The 24,039-nt window shown below is 42.0% G+C and overlaps 1 protein-coding gene across 1 annotated transcript in view; it reads right to left on the reverse strand.

The window, feature by feature from the left end:
* Nucleotides 1-22,183: 22,183 nt before the first annotated feature.
* LOC311227452 (zinc fingers and homeoboxes protein 1-like) overlaps nucleotides 22,184-24,039 on the reverse strand; it is a 39,290-nt gene continuing 37,434 nt past the window's right edge. The window contains exon 8 of the mRNA XM_084313110.1: nucleotides 22,184-23,780. The gene's annotated coding sequence lies outside the window, so the exon portion shown is untranslated. The remainder of the gene's footprint in view (nucleotides 23,781-24,039) is intronic.

Raw genomic sequence — 24,039 nt, forward strand, 5'->3', positions numbered from 1 at the left:
AAGAAAACTGCGCCCGGAGACATTTGAACGTTACACAGACCAAGAATTCTAAGAATTCACATTCTCCCTGTGTCCCAGGACAGTTCAATCAGTATTTGTGAACACGCACCACTGTCAACAAAATTAGGTTTTAATTCTTGTTCAGACCTTATAGCAACGCACCTCATTTGAGTGTAAGAGCTCACACAAACATGTAACTAACATGCCTCACTGTTCTCTCTTGATTTCTAGCTCTAGGAGAGAGCGGTGCATGTTCGCAAATACTGACTGAATTGTCCTGGGGCACAGGAAAAACATACCGACTGAACTGTCCTGGGGCACAGGAAGAACATACTGACTGAACTGTCCTGGGACACAGGAAGAACATACTGACTGAACTGTCCTGGGGCACAGGAAGAACATACTGACTGAACTGTCCTGGGACACAGGAAGAACATACTGACTGAACTGTCCTGGGGCACAGGAAGAACATACTGACTGAACTGTCCTGGGGCACAGGAAGAACATACTGACTGAACCATCCTGGGGCACAGGAAGAACATACTGACTGAACCGTCCTGGGGCACAGGAAGAACATACTGACTGAACTGTCCTGGGGCACAGGAAGAACATACTGACTGAACCATCCTGGGGCACAGGAAGAACATACTGACTGAACCGTCCTGGGGCACAGGAAGAACATACTGACTGAACTGTCCTGGGGCACAGGGAGAACATACTGACTGAACCGTCCTGGGACACAGGAAGAACATACTGACTGAACTGTCCTGGGACACAGGAAGAACATACTGACTGAACTGTCCTGGGGCACAGGAAGAACATACTGACTGAACTGTCCTGGGGCACAGGAAGAACATACTGACTGAACCATCCTGGGGCACAGGAAGAACATACTGACTGAACCGTCCTGGGGCACAGGAAGAACATACTGACTGAACCATCCTGGGGCACAGGAAGAACATACTGACTGAACCGTCCTGGGGCACAGGAAGAACATACTGACTGAACCGTCCTGGGGCACAGGAAGAACATACTGACTGAACTGTCCTGGGGCACAGGAAGAACATACTGACTGAACCGTCCTGGGGCACAGGAAGAACATACTGACTGAACTGTCCTGGGGCACAGGAAGAACATACTGACTGAACTGTCCTGGGGCACAGGAAGAACATACTGACTGAACTGTTCTGGGGCACAGGAAGAACATACTGACTGAACTGTCCTGGGGCACAGGAAGAACATACTGACTGAACCGTCCTGGGGCACAGGAAGAACATACTGACTGAACTGTCCTGGGGCACAGGAAGAACATACTGACTGAACTGTCCTGGGGCACAGGAAGAACACACTGACTGAACTGTCCTGGGGCACAGGAAGAACATACTGACTGAACTGTCCCGGGGCACAGGGTGGTGTGGCGTTCCCCTTAAAGATACAGTGTTAAGCACAGCTTACCTGAGGTCAGTTGAGTGTGAGTGCATTGACTGGAAAAGCAGAGACGGTAGGTTGATGGCTCAGTATAATGTGCTGCTCTATATAAAACCTTACTGACTAACTGGCTGGTTGACTGGCTGGTTGACTGGCTGGGGTCTAGGACAGTCAGCTAGCCAACTACTCAGTCACTAAGCCAACAACCAGCCTGTCAGCTGGCCAGAAAACCAGTCTGTGAGCCAGGTAGTCAGTCTACCAGCTGGCCATCCAGTCAGTAAGCAAGCCAGCCAGTAGCTCAAGTCTGGAGTTCGAGCATGCGTGTGCATGTGTGTGGGTGTGTGTGTGTGCATGCGCCTGCACAAGCATGTGAGTGCAATCAAGCATGCGTGCCAACATGTACATTCAGTGAAAAAACTAAAAAAGAAATTGCATATTTGTGTGAGCGTCTGGATGTCCTCAGAAGCCCTCTGATATTAGACTGGATTTACACAGGAAGATTAAAGCTGGCGTGTGGCCCAGATCTGACCCTTGTCATCTCTAGTTTAACATGACGCTCTGCCTCTGTGCAAATAGGCCTATATGAGAGGTCTTTAGAGGACAGGCACAGCCAAGCAACCAGACCCACAGTCAGTCAGCCAGGCAACCAGCCAGTTAGTCAGCCAGTCAGCCAGTTAGTCAGTCAACCAGTCAGCCAGTTAGTCAGTCAGTCAGCCAGTTAGTCAGTCAACCAGTCAGCCAGTTAGTCAGTCAGCCAGCCAGTTAGTCAGCCAGTCAGCCAGTTAGTCAGTCAACCAGTCAGTCAGTCAGTCAGTCAGTCAGTCAGTCAACCAGTCAGCCAGTTAGTCAGTCAGTCAGTCAGTCAGTCAGTCAGTCAGTCAGTCAGTCAGTCAGTCAGTCAGTCAGTCAGTCAGTCAGTCAGTCAGTCAGTCAGTCAGTCAGCCAGCCAGTTAGTCAGCCAGTCAGCCAGTCAGTCAGTCAGTCAGTCAGTCAGTCAGTCAGTCAGTCAGTCAGTCAGTCAGTCAGTCAGTCAGTCAGTCAGTCAGTCAGCCAGCCAGTCAGTCAGTCAGTCAGTCAGTCAGTCAGTCAGTCAGTCAGTCAGTCAGTCAGTCAGTCAGTCAACCAGTCAGCCAGTCAGTCAGTCAGTCAGTCAGTCAGTCAGTCAGTCAGTCAGTCAGTCAGTCAGTCAGTCAGTCAGTCAGTGGATTATGACCAAATTGAGGATAAATCTGCATTCAGACTGTAATCTATGGCAGTGGAGTCTGCATTCAGACTGTAATCTATGGCAGTGGATTATGACCAAATTGAGGATACATCTGCATTCAGACTGTAATCTATGGCAGTGGATTATGATCAAAAAGAGAAGTCTGCATTCAGATTGTAATCTATGGCAGTGGATTATGACCAAAAAGAGAAGTCTGCATTCAGACTGTAATCTATGGCAGTGGATTATGACCAAAAAGAGAAGTCTGCATTCAGACTGTAATCTATGGCAGTGGATTATGACCAAAAAGAGAAGTCTGCATTCAGACTGTAATCTATGGCAGTGGATTATGACCAAAAAGAGAAGTCTGCATTCAGACTGTAATCTATGGCAGTGGATTATGACCAAACAGAGGATAAATCTGCATTCAGACTGTAATCTATGGCAGTGGATTATGACCAAACAGAGGATAAATCTGCATTCAGACTGTACTCTATGGCAGTGGATTATGACCAAGTTGAGGAGAAGTCTGCATTCAGACTGTAATCTATGGCAGTGGATTATGACCAAAAAGAGAAGTCTGCATTCAGACTGTAATCTATGGCAGTGGATTATGACCAAATTGAGGATAAATCTGCATTCAGACTGTAATCTATGGCAGTGGAGTCTGCATTCAGACTGTAATCTATGGCAGTGGATAATGACCAAATTGAGGATACATCTGCATTCAGACTGTAATCTATGGCAGTGGATTATGATCAAAAAGAGAAGTCTGCATTCAGATTGTAATCTATGGCAGTGGATTATGACCAAAAAGAGAAGTCTGCATTCAGACTGTAATCTATGGCAGTGGATTATGACCAAAAAGAGAAGTCTGCATTCAGACTGTAATCTATGGCAGTGGATTATGACCAAAAAGAGAAGTCTGCATTCAGACTGTAATCTATGGCAGTGGATTATGACCAAAAAGAGAAGTCTGCATTCAGACTGTAATCTATGGCAGTGGATTATGACCAAACAGAGGATAAATCTGCATTCAGACTGTAATCTATGGCAGTGGATTATGACCAAACAGAGGATAAATCTGCATTCAGACTGTACTCTATGGCAGTGGATTATGACCAAGTTGAGGAGAAGTCTGCATTCAGACTGTAATCTATGGCAGTGGATTATGACCAAAAAGAGAAGTCTGCATTCAGACTGTAATCTATGGCAGTGGATTATGACCAAATTGAGGATAAATCTGCATTCAGACTGTAATCTATGGCAGTGGAGTCTGCATTCAGACTGTAATCTATGGCAGTGGATTATGACCAAATTGAGGATACATCTGCATTCAGACTGTAATCTATGGCAGTGGATTATGATCAAAAAGAGAAGTCTGCATTCAGATTGTAATCTATGGCAGTGGATTATGACCAAAAAGAGAAGTCTGCATTCAGACTGTAATCTATGGCAGTGGATTATGACCAAAAAGAGAAGTCTGCATTCAGACTGTAATCTATGGCAGTGGATTATGACCAAAAAGAGAAGTCTGCATTCAGACTGTAATCTATGGCAGTGGATTATGACCAAAAAGAGAAGTCTGCATTCAGACTGTAATCTATGGCAGTGGATTATGACCAAACAGAGGATAAATCTGCATTCAGACTGTAATCTATGGCAGTGGATTATGACCAAACAGAGGATAAATCTGCATTCAGACTGTACTCTATGGCAGTGGATTATGACCAAGTTGAGGAGAAGTCTGCATTCAGACTGTAATCTATGGCAGTGGATTATGACCAAAAAGAGAAGTCTGCATTCAGACTGTAATCTATGGCAGTGGACTATGACCAAATTGAGGATAAATCTGCATTCAGACTGTAATCTATGGCAGTGGAGTCTGCATTCAGACTGTAATCTATGGCAGTGGATTATGACCAAATTGAGGATACATCTGCATTCAGACTGTAATCTATGGCAGTGGATTATGATCAAAAAGAGAAGTCTGCATTCAGATTGTAATCTATGGCAGTGGATTATGACCAAAAAGAGAAGTCTGCATTCAGACTGTAATCTATGGCAGTGGATTATGACCAAAAAGAGAAGTCCGCATTCAGACTGTAATCTATGGTAGTGGATTATGACCGAATTGAGGATAAATCTGCATTCAGATTGTAATCTATGGCAGTGGATTATGATCAAAAAGAGAAGTCTGCATTCAGACTGTAATCTATGGCAGTGGATTATGACCAAGGTGAGGAGAAGTCTGCATTCAGATTGTAATCTATGGCAGTGAATTATGACCAAAAAGAGAAGTCTGCATTCAGACTGTAATATATGGCAGTGGATTATGACCAAAAAGAAGTCTGCATTCAGACTGTAATCTATGGCAGTGAATTATGACCAAAAAGAAGTCTGCATTGAGACTGTAATCTATGGCAGTGGATTATGACCAAGTTGAGGAGAACTCTGCATTCAGACTGTAATCTATGGCTGTGGATTATGACCAAAAAGAGAAGTCTGCATTCAGACTGTAATCTATGGCAGTGGATTATGACCAAAAAGAGAAGTCTGCATTCAGACTGTAATCTATGGCGGTGGATTATGACCAAATTGAGGATAAATCTGCATTCAGACTGTAATCTATGGCAGTGGAGTCTGCATTCAGACTGTAATCTATGGCAGTGGATTATGACCAAATTGAGGATACATCTGCATTCAGACTGTAATCTATGGCAGTGGATTATGATCAAAAAGAGAAGTCTGCATTCAGATTGTAATCTATGGCAGTGGATTATGACCAAAAAGAGAAGTCTGCATTCAGACTGTAATCTATGGCAGTGGATTATGACCAAAAAGAGAAGTCCGCATTCAGACTGTAATCTATGGTAGTGGATTATGACCAAATTGAGGATAAATCTGCATTCAGATTGTAATCTATGGCAGTGGATTATGATCAAAAAGAGAAGTCTGCATTCAGACTGTAATCTATGGCAGTGGATTATGACCAAGGTGAGGAGAAGTCTGCATTCAGATTGTAATCTATGGCAGTGAATTATGACCAAAAAGAGAAGTCTGCATTCAGACTGTAATATATGGCAGTGGATTATGACCAAAAAGAAGTTTGCATTCAGACTGTAATCTATGGCAGTGAATTATGACCAAAAAGAAGTCTGCATTGAGACTGTAATCTATGGCAGTGGATTATGACCAAGTTGAGGAGAACTCTGCATTCAGACTGTAATCTATGGCTGTGGATTATGACCAAAAAGAGAAGTCTGCATTCAGACTGTAATCTATGGCAGTGGATTATGACCAAAAAGAGAAGTCTGCATTCAGACTGTAATCTATGGCGGTGGATTATGACCAAATTGAGGATAAATCTGCATTCAGACTGTAATCTATGGCAGTGGATTATGACCAAATTGAGGAGAACTCTGCATTCAGACTGTAATCTATGGCAGTGGATTATGACCAAAAAGAGAAGTCCGCATTCATACTGTAATCTATGGTAGTGGATTATGACCAAATTGAGGATAAATCTGCATTCAGATTGTAATCTATGGCAGTGGATTATGATCAAAAAGAGAAGTCTGCATTCAGACTGTAATCTATGGCAGTGGATTATGACCAAGTTGAGGAGAAGTCTGCATTCAGACTGTAATCTATGGCAGTGGATTATGACCAAAAAGAGAAGTCTGCATTCAGACTGTAATCTATGGCAGTGGATTATGACCAAATTGAGGATAAATCTGCATTCAGACTGTAATCTATGGCAGTGGAGTCTGCATTCAGACTGTAATCTATGGCAGTGGATTATGACCAAATTGAGGATACATCTGCATTCAGACTGTAATCTATGGCAGTGGATTATGATCAAAAAGAGAAGTCTGCATTCAGATTGTAATCTATGGCAGTGGATTATGACCAAAAAGAGAAGTCTGCATTCAGACTGTAATCTATGGCAGTGGATTATGACCAAAAAGAGAAGTCCGCATTCAGACTGTAATCTATGGTAGTGGATTATGACCAAATTGAGGATAAATCTGCATTCAGATTGTAATCTATGGCAGTGGATTATGATCAAAAAGAGAAGTCTGCATTCAGACTGTAATCTATGGCAGTGGATTATGACCAAGGTGAGGAGAAGTCTGCATTCAGATTGTAATCTATGGCAGTGAATTATGACCAAAAAGAGAAGTCTGCATTCAGACTGTAATATATGGCAGTGGATTATGACCAAAAAGAAGTCTGCATTCAGACTGTAATCTATGGCAGTGAATTATGACCAAAAAGAAGTCTGCATTGAGACTGTAATCTATGGCAGTGGATTATGACCAAGTTGAGGAGAACTCTGCATTCAGACTGTAATCTATGGCTGTGGATTATGACCAAAAAGAGAAGTCTGCATTCAGACTGTAATCTATGGCAGTGGATTATGACCAAAAAGAGAAATCTGCATTCAGACTGTAATCTATGGCAGTGGATTATGACCAAATTGAGGATAAATCTGCATTCAGACTGTAATCTATGGCAGTGGATTATGACCAAATTGAGGAGAACTCTGCATTCAGACTGTAATCTATGGCAGTGGATTATGACCAAATTGAGGAGAACTCTGCATTCAGACTGTAATCTATGGCAGTGGATTATGATCAAAAAGAGAAGTCTGCATTCAGATTGTAATCTATGGCTATGACCAAACTGAGGATAAATCTGCATTCAGACTGTAATCTATGGCAGTGGATTATGATCAAAAAGAGAAGTCTGCATTCAGACTGTAATCTATGGCAGTGGATTATGACCAAAAAGAGAAGTCTACATTCATACTGTAATCTATGGCAGTGGATTATGACCAAATTGAGGATAAATCTGCATTCAGACTGTAATCTATGGCAGTGGATTATGATCAAAAAGAGAAGTCTGCATTCAGACTGGAATCTATGGCAGTGGATTATGACCAAAAAGGGAAGTCCGCATTCAGACTGTAATCTATGGCAGTGGATTATGACCAAAAAGAGAAGTCTGCATTCAGACTGTAATCTATGGTAGTGGATTATGACCAAACTGAGGATAAATCTGCATTCAGACTGTAATCTATGGCAGTGGATTATGACCAAAAAGAGGAGAAGTCTGCATTCAGACTGTAATCTATGGCAGTGGATTATGATCAAAAAGAGAAGTCTGCATTCAGACTGTAATCTATGGCAGTGAATTATGACCAAATTGAGGAGAAGTCTGCATTCAGACTGTAATCTATGGCAGTGGATTATGACCAAATTGAGGAGAAGTCTGCATTCAGACTGTAATCTATGGCAGTGGATTATGACCAAACTGAGGAGAACTCTGCATTCAGACTGTAATCTATGGCAGTGGATTATGACCAAACTGAGAAGTCTGCATTCAGACTGTAATCTATGGCAGTGGATTATGACCAAGGTGAGGAGAAATCTGCATTCAGACTGTAATCTATGGCAGTGGATTATGACCAAAAAGGGAAGTCTGCATTCAGACTGTAATCTATGGCAGTGGATTATGACCAAAAAGAGAAGTCTGCATTCAGACTGTAATCTATGGTAGTGGATTATGACCAAACTGAGGATAAATCTGCATTCAGACTGTAATCTATGGCAGTGGATTATGACCAAAAAGAGGAGAAGTCTGCATTCAGACTGTAATGTATGGCAGTGGATTATGATCAAAAAGAGAAGTCTGCATTCAGACTGTAATCTATGGCAGTGAATTATGACCAAATTGAGGAGAAGTCTGCATTCAGACTGTAATCTATGGCAGTGGATTATGACCAAATTGAGGAGAAGTCTGCATTCAGACTGTAATCTATGGCAGTGGATTATGACCAAACTGAGGAGAACTCTGCATTCAGACTGTAATCTATGGCAGTGGATTATGACCAAACTGAGAAGTCTGCATTCAGACTGTAATCTATGGCAGTGGATTATGACCAAGGTGAGGAGAAATCTGCATTCAGACTGTAATCTATGGCAGTGGATTATGACCAAACAGAGGATAAATCTGCATTCAGACTGTAATCTATGGCAGTGGTTTATGACCAAACAGAGGATAAATCTGCATTCAGACTGTAATCTATGGCAGTGGATCACTGTGGTATTGTAGTACATTAATAGATGGATGGAAAATAGAATGAAAAACATAATTTATCTCATGTAGTTCAGTTCTAGTCATGGGTGAGATGGGGAGGAATTTCTTATGATATTTATTTATTAACCGATATAATTGTAAATAGCAATATTTCATAGAATAGAATAAAAAAAAGAAAAATACACACACACACAAATAAAATAATAATAATAAAAACTCAAAACATTGTCAGTGCATTTAGGCAGTACCTGGCATGAACCTACTATTAGATCCAGAATAGAAACATATTTGGTCACAATATTTCAACTCAAACTATATTGTCCAAATCGACAGTTTACTTTAGGGACATGATGTACTATCTGGTATATATATATCACATTTACATCATATTAACCTTCTCACCTTGTATTTTATATACATCTTTTTTTAAGACTATTACTATACTATATATTTCATTTAATTATGGTATTAAGAAATATATACTTTGGATCTCGGGTTTGCGATGAACAGGTAAGAAGCCACAGGAAAGAGCTCCCGGTCAATAAATACCAAAAAAGGAAGGAAAACTATTCAAAACGAAATAAAAAGTGAAGATTCAAGGACTAAACAAGGAAGAAACAATGAACACGAGGATGAGTGAGAGAAGAACGGCCCCAGATGAAGAAAGTACACAGATGAAAAGAAACCAACACGAGGAGATGACGCACCAGGCAAATCAAGCTAGCGAGACGCTAGCCAACAGCGCAGGGATACCCAGCTGGGCAGTGCAGCTACAGGCTAGTGTCCAAGCCAATATAGAGGCGAACCAGGCTAACACACAGATTGGGCTAGAAGCTATGCGTGACATACAACGGAATATTGAGAAGCTCAGGGAAGAATTGAAGCGAGGACAGGATGAGCTCAGAGAAGAAGTGAATACGAGACTCGAGACAGTTAACGGAAAGATACAGAAGCAAGAAAAAGACATAGAAGCGATAGAAGAAAGAACAGCCGAGGTAGAAGAATGGAGCACAGAAGTACAGGAGATCCTGATAGCCACTATCGAACAACAAGAGAGAATGCAAGAAAAGATAACTGACATGGAGATCAAGGAGGAACAATATACGCATATAGGGACTGAAAGAAGGGATAGAGGGAGACTCGATGACCAGGTATGTGGGCAATCTAATCCGAAAAGAGTTGGAAAAGCCAGAACTCGACAAGATGGAGATTCAAAGAGCCCACAGGGCACTGGCCCCGAAACCACAACCAGATCACCAACCTCAGAGCAGTTATTGTAAACTTCTTGAGATTCGAAATGAAAGAAAGCATTCTCAGAGCAGCCTGGCAGGCGAAGATAGAAGTAGAAGGAAGGAAAGTGACTTTTGATCACGACTATTCAACAGAGGTGGCTGTGAGTGTGAGGTGTCGGAGCTATGCAGAAATAAAAATAATTCTAAAGGAGAAAGAAATCAGGTTCCAATCACCTATGACCTCGCTGAAGGTACACTGGTACGAAGGCACCAAGCTATACAACAGCGCACAAGAGGCGACGAGGGACATGGCCCGGAGAGGATGGATGGCGCCGGGAGGAGGAGGAGAGAGACCGACGCTAATGCAGAGGATGGAGAGAGCACGCAGATGGACCAGAGTTGAGAGACGAGGACGAGGAGAGGAGGACGGGAGAGGGAAGGGAGGGGACCTGAAGCGATTCGAGGCAGAGCAACAATGAAGACGGACAAAGAAACACAGGAAAAGGGGCATGGAGGAGGAGACTTGAAGGGCCACGGTGATCCGAGGGAGGATAAGTGTAACCGGTCTCGTATTGCTCTGCGTTGTGTTTCAAATTCCAATTCGACCCCTGTTAAGAGATTGCCCTGAGTGGGAGTTGAACCCCGGTCTCCCGCACCGGGGTCGACATCACAAACCGCTGCGCCAAGAAAGGATATCCCCCCTAAGCGCTCAGTTTGGATGCCTCTGGGGAGTGAGTTTACTTGTAGTACCGCTTAACATCCACAGCCACCGAACTACTTGTACCACGTGACTGTGGATAGACTGCGGTACCTCCGTTACACTCACCCCCCTAAACTCACTCCACCCAGGGCATCCGGGTCACGGCACCACTGTAACCGGTCTTGTATTGCTCTGCGTTGTGTTTCAAATTCCGATTCGACCCCTGTTAAGGGATTGCCCTGAGTGGGAGTTGAACCCCGGTCTCCCGCACCGGGGTCGACATCACAAACCGCTGCGCCAAGAAAGGATATCCCCCCTAAGCGCTCAGTTTGGATGCCTCTGGGGAGTGAGTTTACTTGCAGTACCGCTTAACATCCACAGCCACCGAACTACTTGTACCACGTGACTGTGGATAGACTGCGGTACCTCCGTTACATAAGTACAAAATAGAATAAACATGGAAGACTACCCAATACAAACACATACACAGAGGATAATGGGGGATACAAGGGAGGAGTGAGAATAGCTACAACAGAGGAAGATAAATGAACAATCACTCCAAGGAAAATTAATTAAGGACATGAGTCTACAACACATAGGGAATAAATAAATATAAACACACAGGGAACACTACACATTGGACCGATATGGAGGCATAATGGGATTACATGTGGCACACAATACAAATAGACTATCTGATAAATGTCTCTGAACAATATGAAAAATAAATACAGAGCATTGACTGGGAGCTCTGGGGCAGTTTACAGAACAAATGTTGGACTTATATAGTTAGCAAGGGAGAGCCAACACAGAGGCATCCAAGCCACTAGGGGGAGCCCTCTCACCAGGAGAGCCATTACTCCCCACCCACCAGCAGGGGACGCGTGTATCGCTTCCGCAACGGAATTCGGTTTCCGGGTTCCTCTGATTGGCCGCGACCCCCACGTGACCCGCCCCCCTATCCACCGCTCTGCCGCGCGGCAGAGCGAGCGGCCGCGGACTCGCTCGCTTCCTCAATTTATACGCATGGAAGTATTGACTGAATGAATGAATGAATGAATGAATGAATGAATGAATGAATGAATGAATGAATGAATGAATGAATGAATGAATGAATGAAAACTTTATTTAACAGATTGCAGAATGGGTACAATACAGTACGGCTCAATACACACAATTGTTAAGGGGATGCAGACCTGAGAAAGACGTTTGTCTTGTTTACATCAGGGTCCCCCATTTTCAATTCATATAGAACGACTACGCCGTAACAAATCATTAAAAAAATATACCGTTAACTAGAATATGTTGTGCCTTTACACATATGTTGGATTATGTAATTGGTTTGTCATGACAAACAAATAAAAAAATCACGATTTACCCGCTGGCTACAACAACACAACACTCAGTGACTGCATGTAGTCAGAGCCAGAGCTCAGTTGGGGGTATTCATCAGACAAATCGGATGCAGGGATTCGGCTCCCATCAGGCGGGCAAGAACTGCGGGTTTTCAGCCTCTCCCCTCTCTCCTGGAGCTTAAGGGAGAGCTTAGTATTCCTGCCGCGGAGGAGGTGGCTACAACATCAACACACAGTGACTACATGCAGTCACTGTGTGTTGTTGTAGCCAGCGGGTAAATCGCGATTTTTTTTATTTGTTTGTCATGACAAACCAATTACATAATCCAACATATGTGTAAAGGCACAACATATTCCAGTTAACGGTATATTTTTTTAATGATTTGTTAGTCGTTCTATATGAATTGAAAATGGGGGACCCTGATGTAAACAAGACAAACGTCTTTCTCAGGTCTGCATCCCCTTAACAATTGTGTGTATTGAGCCGTACTGTATTGTACCAATTCTGCAATCTGTTAAATAAAGTTTTCATTAATTCATTCAGTCAATACTTCCATGCGTATAAATTGAGGAAGCGAGCGAGTCCGCGGCCGCTCGCTCTGCCGCGCGCGGCAGCGGCAGAGCGGTGGATAGGGGGGCGGGTCACGTGGGGGTCGCGGCCAATCAGAGGAACCCGGAAACCGAATTCCGTTGCGGAAGCGATACACGCGCAGGGGACAGGGAGAGGAAAATAGAACTCCCTAATACCTTGGAAGCATCAAGCGTAAATGTTTTTTTTTCTTTTTATATGTGTACCAGGTAAAGATAGCAAAGGCTACAACCGCAAATATAATTTTATGTGACATGGGTAAGACAGGAGGGCATCCTGAGAGGAAATATGATGCAAGTTAAAGGTATCAAAATGGTGTCGTTGAATGTGAATGGTATGAACAATCCAACCAAAAGGAGTAAGGTGATGACGAAATTTAGAAAAGAAGAGATGCAAGTAATATTCTTACAAGAAACGCATTTAATAGCACAGTCAGGAACACGAAAAATTTAAGAGATTTGGATATGAAAATATGTTTTACAGTTCTTTTAAACAGAACTTGAGGAGGGCTATATTAATTAAGAACTCAGTGAAATTCGAAATGACCAAAGAAATAAGGGACAAGGAGAGGAGATATGTTGTGGTGAAGGGAAAAATGGAAGGACAAAATGGTAACGTTAATCAATGTATATGCACCTCCGGATAGTGAAAGATATTTGTTTGAATTTTTTTTTGATATCATAGCAATGGAAATGGAAGGGATTCTAATATGTACGGGTGATTTTAATGTGATACTGAACTATGACATGGACACCACAAGTACAAAGAAATGAAGGACACACATCAGAAAATATATGAATATACAAATGACAGAAATGGGAATTACAGATGTGTGGAGAGAAATGCATGCGTTAGACAGGGAATACACACACTACTCGCACCCACACACAACGTATTCAAGGATAGACTATTTTCTCATGACAACGGGGGACAGATACAGGGTGAAGGACTACAGGATAGGGGTAGCGGACATATCAGACCATAGTGCGACATATCTGACAGTAGATCTCAAATGTAGACGGAGAAACACAGTCTGGAGGCTGAACGTAGGACTATTAAATAACAAGGGTTTAGTAAATGAAATAAAAGAGGACATAGCCAGATACAAAGAAGAAAATGACAATGGGGAGGTAGATCCGCATATTTTATGGGATGCACTGAAGGTAGTAATACGAGGCAAATTGATAGCGAAGACAGCACTACTTAAGAAAGCCAGAATGGAGACATATCAAAATCTAATAGGAAAACTGAAAGAACTAGAGAAGAAACACCAAAACTCAAAGGACCAGGAGACACTTAGGGAAATCAAGGATGTGAGATGTGATGGAAGAATAAACAGGGAACTACTGACAGAAATAGAAAAGAAAGCAAGATATATGAAACAGACATACTATGAGGGAGGACCGAAAGCGACTAGACTTTTGGCTAGAAGGATTAGGACACAACAAAAACTAAACACGATACATACAATAAGGGATACAAAGACTAACAAGATATTGAGAGAGCCAGCTGAAATAGAGAAGACATTTGAAGAATACTACAAGACACCTACACACAACCGATAGCAGCAGAAGAAGAGGAAATAGAAAACTTTTTAGGAGAGCTAGATTTGCCATCGATAGGAAAAGAACAGAATGAAATATTAAATGCAGAAATCACAGAACAAGAAGTAGAGGATGCAATTAGTAGAGCAAAGAATAGCAAATCTCCAGGTAGTGACGGATTCCCATCAAAATTCTACAAGACATTTAGGAACTCCCATATTAGAAGCAGCATTTAGACACACGATGAAAGAGGGCATAATGCCACCCTCATGGAAAGAAGCCATAATTACCACAATACCAAAAGAAGGAAAGGATAAAGAGCTATGTAGCAGTTTCAGACCTGTGTCCATACTTAACGTGGATTACAAGATGTATACATCGATAATATCCAAAAGATTAGAGACGTTTATGCCAGACATCAAAGATGAAGATCAGACCGGATTCATTAAAGGAAGACAGACGCAGGATAATATAAGGAAGACATTGCAGATAGTGGAGGAGATACAGAGGGAAGGAGGTAGTGCAGTACTGATTAGTCTAGATGTAGAAAAGGTATTTGACAGTGTAGGCTGGGTATTTCTATACAAGGTATTAGAGAAGTTTGGTTTAGAAAAAGACGCTATGAGAACAATTAAGGCACTATATCAGGAACCGACAGCAAGAATATGGGCACTATTCAGGATATAAGCTTAACGTGACGAAGACACAGACCTTAACATGGAACTACTCCAACGACAGAAATAGGGGAAAAGTACGGAATTAGATGGGACATGGACAAGATTAAATACTTAGGGGTGAACATCACAAGAGGAGTGGGGAAACTGTTTGATGCAAACTATATACAGATTAATCAGAACATCAAGAGAGACTTAGAAAGATGGACAGTAATGCCCCTAGACTTCAACTCAAGGATAGAAATCATCAAGATGAACATACTACCAAGGTTATTATACCTATACCTGGTTTTGTGGTATTGGTATGGGTAAAGAGTAGACTGATATAGGCTATATCAGTCTACTCTTTACCCATACCAATACCACAAAACCAATTCAGAGAATGGGACAGACTGATATCGAGATTCATTTGGGCAGGGAAAAGGCAGAGGATCAGATATGTTACTCTACAACTACCAAAGGAGAAGGGGGGAATGGCAGTACCCAGTCTGAGAGACTATTACTACACAGCACAGCTCAGAGCAGTGACATGCTGGTGCAATGTAAATTATGAAGCCAGATGGAAAGACATTGAAAAGGAAGGTGAGGGATACAATGTACAGGCACTAATAGGGGATAGGGAACTATTTAAGAGACAGGAACAATTGCTAGATCCAATCACCAAATTCACTTTAAATATATGGAACACAGTAGTAAAAAAGGGGGGGGGGGTAACAGCGATATGTACAATGATAGAAAAGGGAGAAATGCAGACCCTACAAAAACTGAAAGAAAGATTTGGACTAGAGAATAAAGACCACTTTAGATATCTACAGATTAGAGACTATTACAACAAAGAAATAAGAGGAGACAAGGATGAAGAACAGAATGGAATAATTAGGATGATAGTAAGGGCATATGAAGGGAAGAAAGGGAGGGTCATATCAGCAATGTACCAAGCAATAATGGACAGTAAGGGGGATACAACCAAATACATAAAAGAAAGATGGGAGAAGGAACTAGAGATCGAGATTACAGAGGAGGAATGGTACAACATATGCAAAGTACAGCACTCAACAACTGGTTCAAGGGTATGGAGGGAATTTGGATGGAAAAACATAATTAGATTCTTTATAACACCAGAGATAAAAGGCAAATATGCACCAGCACAGAAATCTTGTTGGAGAATGTGTGGAAAAGAGGGAGCGAACCACACACACATATTCTGGGAATGTCAGAAAATAAGAAATTGTTGGGAAGGAATAGGAGAGACAATAAAAAATAATAGGATACGAAATACCCCAGACAGGCTTAGTGCTGTATCTAGGAAATCTGACGCAGGAAGATATACAGGGGGAAGACAAATATCTGATAAAGATACTGTAGTAGCTTTTTAATAGAACATAGATCCTAAACCTCATTGTCCCATAGAAAAGGTCATAAGATTAAGCTTTGATTAAGAAAACAGCTGCACTAGTCAGTCAACCAAATACATTCTTCTGGTGATTAAATTACTCTGCCCTTTTGCCCTGTCTCACTAAAATAGATATGGTTATTTACTAACGCAAGAACCCTCACAAAAGGTTGGGTGTCGGGCCACTCAACAGCCGGCTGTAAATGATAAAGAACTGTTTGAATAAGCCCTTCGGGGGTTCTAGAACAAAAGAGCCACCTGGGTTCGCCAGGGTGGGGGACAGGAAGGATTTCAGATAAGCCTTAGTTAAACACATGAGACCTCCATTTGGTCTCCTAGTAAGTAATAAGTAATAAACACATGAGACCACCATTTGGTCTCCTAGTCCCACATAGAAAAGAATAAAGAGGTTAAAGAAATAAGTAAGACCGTTTAAAGTTGAGTTAAAATAACTTAAAGGTGTCTTACTGAGTTAGAAGGTTTACCCTCAATGTGAAATAACTGCAAATGCCTGTGATATTGTGGTAACCATCCTGAGTCGAATGATATGAAATATGCAATGTTTATGAGTCTCATTTAACATCAAGATAAACTGTTCAATTATGATATCTTTGTTTATGTAATCAATCTCAATTCGAATATATATATATATCTTGGGGTTCACCAACCAAAGTATTATGTTAAATATGCAGTGAAACTATTCTCTGGGCTTAAACAAAGTAGAGGACAACCCCCTATTTCAAATCCAAACTTAGCAGGCCTGGGATTGGAGGAAAAGATTTTGATGATGTCATTATTGGTGACGTCATTCAGAGGCTCTAGGTTTTTGGATATAGCTGGGGTGTGGTGACGAGGAAGAGACACTCTGAAACCAAAACACCGAGGAGACCACACCCATCTCTTCACACAGCGAGGACGACGGCGGAAGCAGAGGAGAATCAACGAACAAAGAACATCACAGAGGAGAGAGAATAGACTTTTCTCTTTGTTTGTCAGCCAGACAACAAAGATCATCAACAACTTATCAACTATCATTCTTTAATCTGATTTCTTAGAAGGACGAGCGGCATATTGCTCCGGTACCTTGAATCTTTTATAGTGTTCTTTATTGTAATTTGTATACACTCTTAACTTTAATTAAACCAGATGCTGGTAACCAACTTCTCCTCTCCATTTCTCCTGCTGCGCCGCTGGTCGTCAAACAAAGACCTCCCAGTCTTTGTTTAAAGTACTTTCCAGGGCTTTAAAGGTTGGAAACACAACGTAGAGCAGATTAGATATTAGGTTCTGATTTATATCAGAACAATAAGCTCAGGAAAGTACTACAATACTACTAGTGGCAACCATAAAAGCAATAACCAGACTGTGGTACAAGGAAGATCCACCGACTAAGGACCAATGGGTAGGAGTAGTAGAGGAGATACAAGAAATGGAGAGAATCACACATGCTGAGGCTACAGGATGAGAAATTTAAATCAAAATGGGAAAAATGGGAGGAATATAAGACTAATAGGAACGACACCACAGAAGCATGATGAAAGTTAAGGGAAGAGAATGAAATGTAAATATGCAATGTAAATACAAGGAGGGTCAATGAACCTGTGTCACATCTTTTCTTTTTGTCTTTTTTTTCTTTTGAGTTGTCTTATTGTTGTTTTTCGTCTTTGTTCTTATGCTTGTTGTCTATATACATGTGATGAAAAAAATGCAAATAAAAATGTAAGTAAAAAAATATATATATATATATATATATATACTTTACTATAGCTACAGTAACTCAGTAATTATATACTAACAAACAACTAACATGTTCTCAATGAATAATTCAGAAACGTGTCAGCATGTACCATTATGTCTTACATAATACAGGTCACAAATAATGAATGAAATAATGAAATTATTAATAGAAAATTGAGTCAATGAATAATTTAGAAATATGTCAACCTGCCAGCCAACCAGCCAGCCAGTCAACCTTCTAGACAACTAACCAGCCAGTCAGTTGGCCAGTTAACCAGCCAGCCAACTAGTCAGTAAACCAGTCAGTCAACCAGCCAGTCAACCAGCCAGCCAGGGACCTAAGGCTGTAGACACAGAGAGAGAATAGAGAGAGAGAGAAGAGACGAGGGGGAAGGAGAGAACAGGAGAGAGGGGGGAGACTAAAGGAGGGAGAGCGAGAAGGATGAAAGGTTGTCCTCAGCATGACCCAAGGAGTACCAGACAGACAGACTGTGTCTCTCTCTCTCTCTTCGGCTGAAAAAAGCGAGGGATGGAAAAAAATGGGGCTACTGCTGCCAAGATGGGGAGTGAGTGTGTGTGTGTGTGTGTGTGTGTGTGTGTGTGTGTGTGTGTGAGTGTGAGTGTGAGTGTGTGTGTGTGTGTGTGTGTGTGTGTGTGTGTGTGTAGCATTAGACACAAGCTTTGGTCTGGAGTGGCCGCCATATTCTCTCTCTCCGTCTGTCTGACTGTCTCTCTCTCTCTGTGTCTCTCATGGAACACATGTGGTGAAGTCTATGGATTAGTATAAGTAGGCCAGTAGAGAAAGGATATTCTCTCGTCCTCACACACACCCCCATTCCCCCAAAACCATTCTCGTTTCCCCCTTCCATTCTCCCTCTCTCTCTCTCCCTGTGTTCTGATTATAGGAAGAGAGCCCACAGCAGGTTCCTCCTTGGGATCAAATGGGTCTCTGGGAAGGTTAACCCTTCCGCGGCCAGGAACGCTGGACCGAAACAGAACCCAACCCCTCTGTCCTTTTTATTTATTCATCTTTGTGACCGTGGAGTTCGTCTGGGTTTTAGTAGCCGAGCTTTACAGGAGTGAGGCTTTCCAGGTTTTCATAGAGGTCACCGCCCAAACCATTTGTGGCACGGATGGGGTGTTGGGGGGGGGGGGGGTCCGATGACACAAAACGTATCAGGGTGCAGTCTTTGCTCACGAACGGCAACAATAACAACCCTTTTTGCCCCCCCCCCCCTCCCCTAATTGGGCGGGAAAAAATTTATATCTTATGATTTTTACGCTGGACTTTGGGTGACACTGCATTTTCCAACCACTGGACTTCCAGGAAGCCTCAATAACGTCCAGATCTGGGGACAAATGTTGTATTACCTAACAGCCCCAGCTGTATATGATTTACAGTAGAGCCGGTGGAAAGGCACGGAGCGCCCTCTGCTGGCCGCAAGGCAGAAAACAGGCTGTGGTCACATTTCTTCTCGCCTGAACGTCCAAACATGGCTCCCCCCAAAAAAAGTTTCTATGACAACAGCACGTGGATTTAAACCCCCGATTTAGAGCTCTGCGATCCCGCTCACCGCACGGCCCCGAAATCAGGACTCGCTGGTCCTCGAGCCATAGTTAAATCAAGTCATAAATCCATTATTTTCTCACGATCGGCAGTCGAATAAAATGTGGTGCGCGGGTTGGTGTGGATTTTTGGCGCCGATAGGCATGTTCCCGGACCGCTTGAACTGGTGTCTTAACAGTGTGCCATGTTGGCAAAACCAGCCGCTATGCAGAGGAACTAAAGAGGTACTAAGAGGGTTTAACTCAATGGACGCCAGAGCGATATGCGTGATGTGTGGTTAAAAGGCCAACGTTCTAAAGTATAGGAATACGTGGGGGTATTTTTTATCCACTTTTTCTCCTCCTTTTTCTATTTTTCTCCCATCCCAATTTAGCCGTGCCAATTCTCCCCTCCCCTGTCTTGAACGTTGCTCGCATGTGCCCCCCACTGGCCGGTTGTAGGGAGGATAGAAGCCTGTCACATGTCCCCTCCTATACATGTGCAGGCAGCCAGTCGCATCTTTTCACCTGCCAGCGCGGACTTTCATTTGGCGAGGAGTAACGTGTAGGAGGCTCACACTGCCCCCGCCATTTCCCTGTCTCTGCTGTGCAGGCGCGAGGCGCCCCAACCGACCTGTAGGAGTCGCTGTTTACAACGTCCAGATTACCACCCGTCGACTTCCCACCCGCTAACTGAGTTAGTATGATGACGGCCGGCCCAACCCGGTGTCTCTTGCGTTGGTGACGAGCGCAATGTGCACTGCGCCACCCAGGCTATAACTATATTATATATTATAGCTATGGATGCAATACTATGGCCCATTTGACATTGAGTATCTATAGTTCAATATGTGAAAAAGAAAAGAAAAAATAAGTATGGTTTTAGAGCGGTCTAGGGTAATTCCTGGGAGGCTAGTAATAGCCTGCAACGTGTATTATACTAAATCCATTGGCATTTCGTCCCTACACATGCTACAATAAAAAATCCATTGGCATTTCGTCCCTACACACGCTACAATTAAAAAATCAAATGCATATGATGCTTTGATCGTCACCAATAGAATACGTTACACAGATACATTACACATACACTCGGATCGCAATGAAGACACGCTTGGATCAATGCAAGATTGATATCATATAGCCCTTACCTTGACTAGGATGTACCCCAAAAAGAATATTCCAATTATCTGATCGCCATTCCAAGTATTGATGTCCATCGTGTCGCCAACATAATCCACCACACAACACACATCGGGAGTGTTTGATTCTTCTCAATCCGAGCGTTACATTTACATTTAGCTGACGCTTTTATCCAAAGCGACTTACAAGTTCTGTACGACAAGTCATCAGGAAGGGCACAACTCTATCAGCTGAGTAACAATGTTCATCAAAGTGTTGCGTGTTACAGTGTTAGTTTATTAGGACAAGTGCATGACAGTAAGGCTACTTAGGGTTAGAGTTTTATGTTTATTATTTTTTTAATTATTATTTCAGATAATGGTTGAAGAAGTGCGTCTTAAGTCGACGGCGGAAGATTGGACGGGTTTCGGCTGTCCTAACTGGGGTGGGTAGTTCATTCCACCATTGTGGGGCAAGGACTGAGAATAGGCGGCATCTCTTTGATGACCCTCCCGGGGCTTGCATAGGAGTAGGTCTGAGTCGGCCAGAAGATGCAGAGCGTAGGGGTCTTGAGGGTGTGTAGTTAGAGACCATTGACCGGAGGTTACAACCGCTCGTCCTGCCCAGAGAAAAATAGCCGACCGGGAGGCATTTGATTTGATCGACACAGCCAAAGACAGGGTTTCAAAGGGTGCTCGATACCGCCGCCTGGTAGGATGCGGCCGGTATTGCACTTTTGCAAACTCAGACTCATCCCCATGATAACACCAGGCTCCCTGGGTGGATAATGAATGGAAATATCGAATAAAATAAATAACGATGAAAACCCGACTTTTCTCTGGTTTGGCGCCCAAGCGTTGATGAGTTAACCCGATTTTATTCGGGTATGGCGTCCATTGAGTTAATGGAGGAATCCAGACCCCCAGCAGCTCCTGGTACAATCAATGGCAAAAACACAGGATACACCACCTCTTCTACCATGACGGTGCTTTCAAATTATTTCAAATAACCTCATGTTCGGTGCTTTATGCGATTCCACAGGAATATTCTAGAATTACAGCCTAGGTACAAAATGAAAACCAGTCATTGCGGCACAAGGGGAAAGAAAACTTCTAAATGAGGGGGAGGGGTTAAAAGAACACGCCAACATTTTGGGAAATTAGCTTATCGTCTTCGCACAGAGGGAAAATTGTTATCTATCTTCTTGTCTCTCTCTCGAGAAGACGATAGGCTAATTTCCCAAAATGTTCGTGTGTTCCTTTAAAGTGTCACCTAACATGGCCGACATGATCCAATTCCCTGTGCAGCCACCCTGACACGCATATTAACTCTGACCTATTTACATTATCTGACATAACCTCGTGCCCACAGCACTCATAATGGATCACGTGATCCGGTTGAATCAGATCTCTCTTCATCCAGAGACGTTTTCGGGGTCTCCTCTCTATATCGGCTCGACCCCCCCCCCCCCCCCCCCCCCCCCCCCCCGATAATATTTTTTTTCTTTTTTATAACAAATTTAATAAATCCATATTTGCTGTTGTGAAGTTTTTTAATTTTTTTGCTTGCAGACAAAAAAAAGATATCCATGAAAAGTCGAGATAAAATAAATAAATAAACAACTAAAAACAGTCAACTATTAAAGCAATTTAAAATGGCAAAATCTTTTGTTGAATTACAGATGTAGGGAGATCCCTCGTTTTCTTGATGACAAAGTTGAAACAAAAAAATAAAGAAACATTGTACAAATTCACCACCTCTACCAGCTGATTGTTCTCCGATGTATACATGATTCTACACATTGTGATTCTAGTCGTCCTATGATGAACACAAAACAGAGAGCAAAGAGAAAGAGTTGTTCTTGTGTGCGTGCGTGTAAGAAAAGTTAAAAGGTTCCAGAAGGAACCGAGCCAAGTGCTTGTGGTTTCATGTCCCGAAAATATTGTCTTTTTTTGTGGAATACCTGAAAGATATCGTTTACTAGTAAACCCGTATTTGAGGGGGGGGAGATGCACTAATAACTACGCCTTTGAAAGTAATTCACTCGTACATTGGTGGCGTGGAGAGAGAGAAAAAAAAACTGCCATCTGAAAAGACATAATTATTATTTATTTGTGTGAATTGACCCATTTTCATGCATACAGTATACTTCGCTAGAAAAAACAGTCTAAAATGTAAAATGTCACAATCTTCTGACTCGTAGCTTAACTGGCTGAGGTAAAGTTGACTATTTCCTGAAGTAGACAACATTATGCCTTTTTCTTTTCATTTGGAAAGCACACATAAAACGAGAGTCCGGATCTACTCATTTTCAATTCCATCAAGTTCAGAAAGTCGATAAAAGTTTTTTTTTTTTTTTTCATAACAGAGAATTCGTTTTTTCATTTTAGAATCTTTTAGGATTAAATTCACAGTGAATTGATAGCATTGAAATTGAATGGACCCAAACACCAGCCAACAGAGATACATATATATATCCCCTCATCCGAAAGGACTATAAAGTATAATTGTACAATGGATTCAATTTCCCATATTTAGTTTAGACTAAAAATAATTTGGAAAACGTAAAAAAAATAAAAAAAAAACAGAAAGAAAAAGAAAAGGAAAAAACATTTAAGCAGAATTTACTCCAGCACTGATTCGATGTTTAAAAACAAAACTTAAAAACAGAATGGCACCGATTTAAGTAGCATTATTATTCACAAAAAACTGTTTCGCACAGAACATCAAAAACGTGAAATAGAATCAGATTTCAGTAGATCGTGTTCCCTTGAGAAAAGATCTAATGGTTTGCTTTTTTTTATAATTTTTTTTTATGGTTCTTAAAAAAAAAGGTTATCATATAACCAATGAGGAAACAAGGCGAGGTTTCACCTCAGAAATGTACTGGATTTGTTCCTTTTCTTTATATAAAGTAGCATGGTTAACCGTTAAAACATCACTTCTGTACAAATTACCCAAAAATCCCCCTCCAGAAGCCAGAGAGCCATTTTCAATAGAGCTGAGGTGAAGAGATCTATGCTCCCCCGTGCTGATGGTATATTTGGCGAAATGAGTCGTCCGTTTTGTCCCGGGTTGGTCCCCACGTTTGTTGGTTTTTCATAATCTCTCCTTCATGTGTTCTCCTCCGCAGGAGAATGCAAACATTGATTCTGTGGAATGAGAGTAAAAAATAAAAGAAAATAAGTAAAATCACAAGCAAAAATAGGACGATAATTGTACTTCAGAGTATGCATAAAATATTTGTATAAAATCAAACATCCCAAATTATACTTCCTTTATCCAATCTAAGATTTTCTAGCTTGATGTAAAATATTAAGCACAGAGATAGAAGTGTAGCCTATTGACCGTAATTCACACATTTTGCTCTTGTGTCATGCTCAGGTTGGGATTCTTTTCCACCCTGTTCCC

The sequence above is a fragment of the Notolepis coatsorum genome (assembly GCF_963971535.1).
Source record: "Notolepis coatsorum genome assembly, chromosome: 4".
Taxonomy (NCBI): Eukaryota; Metazoa; Chordata; class Actinopteri; order Aulopiformes; family Paralepididae; genus Notolepis; species Notolepis coatsorum.